General features: G+C 41.2%; 1 protein-coding gene across 6 annotated transcripts in view; it reads right to left on the bottom strand.

Annotated features, from left to right (window-relative positions):
• The window catches only part of PPFIA2 (PTPRF interacting protein alpha 2), a 286892-nt gene extending 278138 nt beyond the window's left edge, over positions 1 to 8754 (bottom strand). For 4 of the 6 annotated variants that reach the window (XM_072355420.1, XM_072355392.1, XM_072355401.1 and 1 more), the window contains exon 1: positions 8254 to 8754. The gene's annotated coding sequence lies outside the window, so the exon portion shown is untranslated. Of the gene's footprint in view, positions 1 to 8192 lie in introns of all 6 variants that reach the window. The other 2 variants (XM_072355410.1, XM_072355381.1) reach the window with 2 other exon arrangements.
• Positions 8755 to 9823: the final 1069 nt, after the last annotated feature.

The raw sequence follows: 9823 nt of genomic DNA on the forward strand, positions 1-9823 counted from the left end.
GTCCAATCTTCACACTTGCTGGAGTGTTGAGGTGAACAGCTAATAAAGTCTTTGTGCAGACAGTTGTTGCTACCTTAGTACTTTTTACAAAACAAAATCTCCTATAGTCATTTTGGGGATATGGGAATTAACATATACACATAGCTGTGGGACAGTCATGGAATCTACAGGCTTTCAACATACTTTCCTGTAAGTTCCTGTGTTTAGGGAGGGGAGCAGACAATGCAGTGTGTCTGTTTTGAAAACCTGTGCTGCATTAGTCTGAGTGGCACAAGTAACTAACTTGGGCTATGAGTAAGACCGCAGATATGGCAGGGAGCAGGTGGGCAGATCTTGATGTAGGCAGTTACTATTTAGAAGTTTTCTCCCACAGCTCAAAGTCCCAGGAGAATCTTTAAAAGGTACAGCAGGTCTTGCATTCAGACTGGTGATGTACATTGCTTTCTCATTGTTTGGAGATCAATGCCATTATTCCACCGGAACTATATGCATCTTCTCCCTTTTCCCATGTTCAGCTCAGAGGAAAATATTGAAACGCAGGAGGCTAACCTTGGCCAGATCATGAGTGCCAGCAGGGTGAGAAAGAAAGAGTGTATTGATCTTGCAGTGGTGAGGAGGGGGGAAAAGGGGAGCCCTGCACATAGATCTTTTGCAGGAGCCAACAGTGGGAAGCCTAAAACAACTCTGAAGGGAATGTCCTTCGTTAGGGTGTTTCTGCATCAACCCAGAAAGCAGTAAAAAAAATTCAAATAACCTCAGGTTTATTATGGGGTTTCCAAAAGATTTCCTGTATTTTTTTCATTTAATAAAGACATGCAGTGCTGTCCTGAATCGTTCTTTGCCTTTATAAAAGCATTGTTTTTATTTTCTTTTCTTTAAAACAAACAGACAATAGAAAAAACCAACAACCCTTTATCTGGCATTTGTCACTCTTATACCTGCCCATAAATGGGATGCTTTCAGTGTTCTGAGGCTGCCACCATTTAACACTGTTCCCAAAAAACACTGGTCTTCTTCTAGCACGTGTTTAAGAACACAGCCATGCTCAAGCCCCAGGATCTCATTGCACTCTTTATTTATTTTCTGCTTGATAGAATAAAAGAATAAAAATAATACTTGAAGAATTTTAGAAAGATGAGGGGAAAATGGAAAAAAAAATAAAAAAGAAAAGACAAAAGGAGGGATTCTGCAACAAAATATAGGGCAGGTTAAACAGAGAAAGGACATTGCACTGACAAAAGTAAATAGAGAAGGAAGTTTCAGCAAATAGACTGATCACAATTTAGTAGTAGAAGATTGGCAGCTAAGGACACAGAGGAGAACGCATATACGTCTGGTTCTTTATATAGCAAATGAATCACGTCAGGGAGTTGTATGAGTTTGTGGAGTTTCCAGAGCCTTCGGATGGTGGCCATGTATTAGTCAACCCTCAGTTAACCACATGATGATGTGGTTCACACATGGGGTCAGAACATTAGTTTTAAGAGCAAGCTTCCAGTTTAATTATAGCCAAAAGGAATTTAGTTTGCACGCACCAAAAGCACATAGAGAAACAACCACAATACAGATAGAAACTGTTGAGGAATCCACATTGAACAAAAACCAAAACCAGTATTGCTATGAACAGTGAGGTCTGATAGTTTACGTGGTCACATCCTGAGTAGTTTAAATCATATTTATACATTTCCAACTGGGGAAGAAGGCAACTTTTGATTTCCAGTCTAAGTAACTGAATTTTAAACCTAAAGCTGGTAATTAAAAAACCCCAAACCTGAACAATTTTCTTTTCCAGTTTCATAATATAATCAATTGAAATATTTCACAGACTGAAGACAAAAGGCATCACTGTAACTACCTGCTCTTTATGCACGAATCACAGACAGTAAATCTGAGTTAATCATAGAATCATTAAGGTTGGAAAGACCATTAAGATCATCTAGTCCAACCATCAGCCCATGCCTGTGATTGCTCTAGACCATGTTACTGAGTGTGGTATCTGCCCTTTTCTTGCAGACCTCCATGGCTGGTGACTCCATTACTTTCCTGTTTCAATACCTCACCACTTTCTGAAAATAATTTTTTCCTAAAATCCAATCTGAACCATCCCTGGCACAACTTAAGGCCACTACCTCTCATCCCATCTTTAGTTACCTGTGAAAAGAGGTCAGCATCCACCTTACTACAACCTCATGTAGTTGTAGAGAGCAGTAACATCTGCTCCGAGCTGCCTCTTCTCCAGACTAAACAATTGCACCTTTCTCAGCTACTCCTCATAAGACTTGAGCTTCATACTCTTTACCAGTTTTGTTGCCCTTCTTTGGACACACTCCAAAGCATCATTGTGTTTCTTGTAGTGAGGGGCCCAAAACTGAACAGCATACTCAAGGTGCAGTCTCACCAGTGCCAAATAAAAAGGGATGATCTCTTCCCTAGTTCTGCTGGCTGCACTATTTCTGATACAAGCCAGGATGCCATTGGCCTTCTTGGCCACCTGGGCACTCTGCTGGCTGTTAGCTAACACTCCAGAACCTTTTCCTTCATGCACCTTTCCAGCCATTCTGCCCCAAGCCTGTAGGGGATTTTGCAACCCAAATACAGAACTTAGCACTTGGTCTTGTGCTGTCATACAGCTGGACTCAGCCAATAGATCCAGCCTATTCACAGATTCCTCTGAAAGGTCTTCCTATCCCCAGGGCAGATCAATCCTTCCTCACAGATTGGTGTCATATGCAAATGTACTGAGGGTGCACTCGGTCTCCTAGCACAGATCATCAACAAAGCTATCAAACAGGGCCAGCTCCACTTCTGATCCCTACGGAATATCACTCATGACTGCTCACCAGCAGGATTTAACTCCACCACTCTCTGGACCCAGTCCTCCAACCAGTTTTTCACCCAGCAAAGGGTACACCTCTCCAAGCCACAGGCTGCCAGCTTCTGTGGGAAACAGTCAGAAGCTTTGCTAACATCTAGGTGGACTTCATCCACAGCCTTTCCCTCCCTCACTCACTAGGCAGGTCACCTGGTTGTAGAAGTAGATAAGTTGGACAAGCAGGACTGGCCTTTCATGAACCCATTCTGGCTATGTCTGATCCCTTGTTGTTCCCACACATGCTGCATGATCATAGTCAAGATAATCTGCCATCAATCAGCACCATCAAGTGGATTTAAGCTGTATCTTATACAAGAAGGATTTCAAATATTAAACATGTTAAGTGATCTTCCTAGCAAAATAACCCAAAATAGTCGTTCTGCCTGTGAAATATATAAGAATTTTTCAACTGTTTTTTGGAGGGAGACAGAGCCACATTCAAGGATGCAATTCTCAAAGCCTCAGAATAATTGGTAGGCCCACTTCTAGACCTAGTGTGCCACATGTATTTTTGTGGCAGATCTGCGAGTTTACGTAAGTTTTGATATATCAAAGATACATTTAATTATACATGCAGGAATTAGTTTTTGTATGGGCAGGATGAAAGCATCCAGACTTACTGGATTTAGATTCATGCATGTACAGCAGATATTTGTCTTAAGTATATATTTTATGTTAATCCATGAAGATTATCAATTCCACTCAGAACAGAACTCAGCAGGATAAAGTATAGACCATCATTAAACTCTCTTTTTAATTTCCAATCTTAACAGCTTCAAAGACTGGTTAGGCTGATAGATCTTGATTTTCTAAACCATGCCTCTTGAACAGAACAAATACAGTCATACACTGACATCTGGCTATTCCTTATTTTCTTTTTGTGCTTACCAGCCAATATTTTGAGATCCTTCTCCCTTGCCAAAGAGAGCACTTGATCGCATTAGCACAACTCTAAATTGCAAAGTAAATTCTGTTCTAATTTTCAGGTAATGTGATGCAATATAAGCAAAACTGGAGTGCATAAATATCTGCTCTAAACTTCAGAAATGTAAAATAATAACTGAATTTTCTTTTTGTTTTCCAAGCTTACTTCAAACAACCTTACTCTGATCTTATTCTGGTATTGGCATTGCACTGAGCAAGGAGTTGGTGCAAACAATCTCTGCAGGTCCCTTCCACTCTGAATGATCCATGTTTCTGGAGATATTCTGATATTTAATATATATTTAAATAAAGCTGATGGAAAATATGAAATAAATCTAAAAACAAACACAAAAAGAAACAAAAAACCCCACTCTGTAGCTCATCTCATTGCATTCTCACAATAAAACCTTCCTGATTTTGTTAGCGGGGCCTGCCTTGTAGAGAATGTGGGACTCAATGTACTTAGAAGACCTCTACAAAAAGTAAACAAAATTGCCATCAATGAATAAAAAATAAAGCTCAGCTATGCTTCAGTCCCATTTACAAAAATAAAGAAAATATCAGTAACTGCTCTTTGTAAGAAAACATGCACAAGAAGAATAAACTAAAGTACTACAGTGGATCATAAAACACCTTATTTCTTAATAGTTTAAACTTAGAATTTGAAAAGTCTTGTTGCTCAGCTTCTAATAGTTCTACTTACTTTCTGGCTTTATTTATCATTCAAATATCTCAAACAAACAAACAAAAAGGCTTGAAGAAAGATTGTAATGCTTTACATCTTTTACCTGAATCACTGTAAAGCAAGCAATGAAAAAGAAAATAGAATATCAAAATGCTGTTGAAGCCCAGGTAGGCAGGGGAACACCTATGTAAGAAGTGGCAATAGCTAATAGGTATACACTCTTTTGGAAATCATGAGAAACAGCAAATATAATAAATAATAACAAAATATTTTTCCCAAAATTCAAACATGATTTTTTTTCTTATTTAAGGCTTTGCTATCTTGTCGATGTTTAAAATATGTATAAAGGCATGAGGTACTCAATACGTTTAGGAAGTTTTCTGACTGTGCCATTAAAGAGAAATCAATATATGAATACATATTTTGATCAGGAGAAAATAAAACAAAACAAAAACCAAGAAACCTAACAAACTTCCCAACGACATTCTTTCTTAAAAGAAACAAACCCAAAAACATAAATAAAAATAAGAATCCTCTGGACAAAGAAATATGGTGTTACTTCTCAAAATAAAAGGATACCTGGTGCTAAATGGAATAAACTCAGAAGTTTGTAGCCAGCTATCAGGAGCCAGCTTTGCAGGCTGAGTAAACTCCCACTGAAGTTATTTACTAAGGGCTTCTGTGCCAACACTGTTCAGATGAAGGGTAGAGAAAGTCTGCTTTAGGCATCCAGCTTAGTTTCCTGTCTTGATATCTCAAATCATACCTAATTACATCAGCAGTGCCCAGCCATCTATCTAGCGAGTCCATGCAGCTCTGTGGCAGTGGAGAACTGCATGCAGTTGCCCCTAGAAAAATAAGCCAGAAAAGAAGTCGGGGGAGGAATGGAAGGGGATAATGAAGACCTTCATTAAGCATCTTGTTACTCAAGAACAGTTGAGGAACAGGACAAATGGCATCTTGCTCCTTCTGTGTATGACTGACAGTACACTGAGTTATATATAAGGGTACACAGGCATACCAGAAAGATCACTGATTGAGTTAGAATTTGTTTCCGTGGGTATGTAAGGACTACAAATAGTAGATTAAACCCTTCTGGCCTGTATCTTCAAGACCACAGAGTTTGATGAAAACCAAATAATCCTTCATGTAAATTATTCCGTGCATTACTTCTCCACAGTCAGTACTGCAAAGAAGAAAAAGGAATGAAGGGAAAGGATGACAGTTGCCTCATTAATACCTAAATGCATTATATATCTCTTAATCAAAGGAGAAAAGTGTGTTATTTCACAATAAAAAGCCTGACCTGCCTGACAAGCATAGTTAAGACTACACTTGAATGATCCAAGTCAACCAAAGGAAGACTTTCTAAATGTGCATTTCTATAAAAAGAAAAACAAAAACCCCATTGATACTGAACTCATTATCTCTGCAGTAAAAAAGTTTGCACTTTTTATGAGACACTCTAAGTGGAAGTAAAACAATCCCTCCATATAACATACATTTTTTTTCAATCATCATTATTTTACTATTAATACACAAACACTTTTGTACATTCTTTAGGAGATACAGAGCAGACATGACAACTCCCTTGCTCAGGAAGAACACCAGGAGCTCTAAACTCTGAGAGACTTCAATAGCTAACTGAACTCACATAACACCTTACAACTATCTTGGTGACCTCTGACAAGGTTTTGAAGAAGAAGCAGGATACAAGCACATACATGCCCCCTAGAAAACAAGTTACACTCAGGCAACGTAGTATTCTTAGAATTCTTTTAATTGGAAGCAAATAAGCTAACTGAAATCTAAGGACTTATTTTAAATAGTATTTGCAGACCTGAAATGATCACGTATCATAATCACATATACACAATGGCAGACTATGAAGCAGCCCGTTAAAGTTCTCTAAGTACACTCTCTTCCTCATCTGTTGTATATCTACTACAAAATGTGTGGAAAAATCTATCCCAGGTTGACTAGTTCCTGTTTCAGTCTTTTCTCCAATCATTTGCATAGAGACTAATGCAAGAACTGCTGAAGTTCATGGCAACACTGTCAGGAATGTCAGTGAGCGTGGATCTATCTAAAAAGATGGTTGAAAGTCACTAGTGAAGGCAAGCCATTAACCTGACATTTTACTAACTCCAAAAGGCAGCATAAAAATCACAAATGTACGTTATGTTTGACCAGTGAGCCTGTCGAATGTTATTAGACCAGTGCCTACAATATTACAAGAAATCAAAGAACCAGCATTTAACTGAAAAAAAGCAACCACTGTTTGAAGTGATCTGCTTTGTGAGAGGGGAAAAGAATGTGGTTCGCTGTCATTTCATTAAAGATTTTTCAGGTTGCAGCCAATGTATAGTGTTAGGAGAGTGATGTCTCCATCAAGACTGAACTGAGTACTCAATTACAAATTCTGCAGCTCAGTTTACATATCCAGATGAGTGAATGGACAAAAATTGCTGCCAGTAGCATAGTATATGCCCACCCCTAGTTAGTCACCATATGAAGCATTACCAAATGAACTGGTAGCAATCCTCATGTATCTTCTATCTACAAATGATGATAACCATGTATGAATCAGGTTTGAAAGTGCATCCCCAGTACTGACTTTTTCTAAAACCACTTGAATTATCTGTGGTAATGAGCTATAAAGGTGCCAAATGACAAATTTGTCCTCTTTCTTCTCATTGGACCCCACCCTATTTGACATCTCTTGTTTGTCCAAGAGTCTGGAAATACTTAGTTTTTAAAAAGTGAATGCAGTAACATACATCTCTATGCTCTCATGTAGACTGGGAGTAATTTACCAGTCAGACTTCCTTCAATGGGATAAGCTCTGAGAATGAGAAGACACAATAACACTTGGCTTCTGCCTGACAAAGGCTCTTCGGCAAGCATGCATTTTGCTCACCTTGAAGGCTATCACCTCAGATGTGAATCTAATTTTATTCCTTCATCTTTTTGTCTATCATTGGTTTTAAAAGCTCGTTTTCTGTATACTCAGCTGCTTGATTTGCACACCAAGGTTGAGGAGTCATTTCAAGTTACTTATAATTTTGCTGCAAGAAACAGAAGTGGAAATTTAACTACCGTATATTCTAGCCTGTCCATAGTGACATCAGCTTGAAAACTCATTTCATTGGATCATTCTGGATATTTTACATATACACTCTGTTGGTATATTATTTTTTCCCCCAGATGGTTAAATACATGCATGATAAAACCAGATCTTTCTGTAATTTGAAAATGCCTTTTCAAACATTCTCAGCAAAATTGCTCTAAAGCAGCACAGCGTAATTCCATAAGGAAAATCCTTCCTATTGTCTGAGTTGCATTACACACATATTCCTCCTCCTAGTTAACTCCTTACCTGCCAGCCTTCACTAAGCTATGATATCACCTTTAACAGAAGCATCCTGCACTTCTACACAGGAGGGGTGATCATCAACAGCACCTTACAGAAAGGACTCATTCCAACTGTGTTCTTTAACATCCTTCCGACCACACATCTCCCTCCATTATATCTATCTATATATCTATATACATATATATTAAAAAAAAAAATAAAATAAAAAAATAAAAAAGAAGTTGACTTCATGATTTTTACTCTGAAATTCCCCAACTCCCATCACAGAAACACATTTAAATCGTACAACACATGCAGCAAGAGGCAGATCGCAAGCTTTTGCGTTTGCACCTCACCTGCCAGAGGGTGTGGGTGCTAACGAGGGAATGTCTGGCTCAGAAATAAAGGGTTCGGTACCTAGTGTCTTTTATTTCGGCGTCTGCTATTGCACTCGATCAATAATAACCGCAGTCTGCACCGGCTCCGAGCGGGGACTCACGCAGCCGAGCACTCCCGGACCATCTTCCTAGCAATGGTGAGACCGGCGCTGCTCCGAGAAACCCTCAGCCCTCTCGCTCGTCCTCCGGCACGACAGGCTGATCGGCACCTCAGCATTTTCTTCGGTCACTTCGTCAGCAGCCAGGAGGAGAAGCATCCATAGGAAAAATGGCATATTACAAATTTTGCTTTGAGAAGCAGAGCTCGGCTCAGACCATTGTCAGAGGCAAACGGGGGGGGAGCGGCTCTTAAAGCTCCAGCAGCCTCTTTCAAGCAACAGCATCTTTGCAGCTGGAGGCGAGACAGCGCGGGGGGAGGGGCCGGGGCGAAAGCATCTTTCTTTTATTTCTCATCTTTTGTTACACTTAACGGAGCGATATCCGGCTGCTCGGGTTCTTCAGTAGCTCCCTGGCTAATTATGCCTCCGTGAGTGACTCAAGTCCACACTCACGCATGACTGCACGATCTGAAGTGAAGGCGGCGTGCAGCTTCGTAGAGAGGAGCTCCCAGAGCGCCGCTCACCGCCGCCCCACAGCGCCGGAGTGGGGAGACCCGGCTCTGCCACCCGCCGGAGCCGGGCGATACGTGTGTGGGGCGGCGGTAGCTCCCCAGCTCCGCGTGTTCTGTGATTTCGAGCGCTGAGGCGAACGGCTGTACATCTCATCTAATCGGATACGCAGCGTAATAAAACGTATCATCAGCCGTAATCCGGCCGTGACAAAGCGGTGATAATATCTGCCATAATCTGAACGGCCCAGGCGTGTCATGAACGGCGGCGCGCGTTCGGAAACGCCGCGCGTGGCTGAGCGCCCTCCAGGCAGGGGGCAGCCCGGGAATGCCGGGGGGCTGCCGGGATGGGCGCTGCTCGGAGCCGGGGACTTCCCCTGGAAGCGGCCGCAGTGGTTTCCACCGGTCCTTAAATAAATTCTGAAGTAATCGCGTCTGCTGCTCCTGCCTCACGCACGCGGTTCCCTCGGTGCAGCTGCCGCTGCTTCACGCGGCGCTCATTTCCTCACGCCCACTAGGAAGAATGGAAGAAATAATAAGTAAGAAATAAATACATAAGGGGACACTGCCCGTCCCCTGCTGCTGCGGCTGTCCCATACATCGGTGGCAGTCCTCGGGTGGGACTGAGAGTGTGAATGGATAAGAAAATGATTAAAAATCGAGATATCCTAAGTGTTAATCTGAAATTAAGTTCCTCGTGGGTTGAGGACCAGCTTTGCAAGCTTTGTTCTTGCACAAAGGATTTCAGAAAAGCCGTTCTGTCTACACAGCACTGATGGTGTTGCTTCAGAAGGTCAAGTTCACCTCAGCCACCCTAGGAAGGTAGTGCAGTGGCAGCCACACAGACTGCACAGGCACCTCTGCAGCAGCTCCAGCCTATCCTGCTGTTCACTGCTGACCCTGAATTATGAAAAATGAGAACACATGCACATATATATAGTATATATGTGTGTGTGTGTGTATGTATATGTATGTAAGAGTA

Source organism: Excalfactoria chinensis, chromosome 1 (genome assembly GCF_039878825.1).
Source record: "Excalfactoria chinensis isolate bCotChi1 chromosome 1, bCotChi1.hap2, whole genome shotgun sequence".
In the NCBI taxonomy this organism is placed as follows: domain Eukaryota; kingdom Metazoa; phylum Chordata; class Aves; order Galliformes; family Phasianidae; genus Excalfactoria; species Excalfactoria chinensis.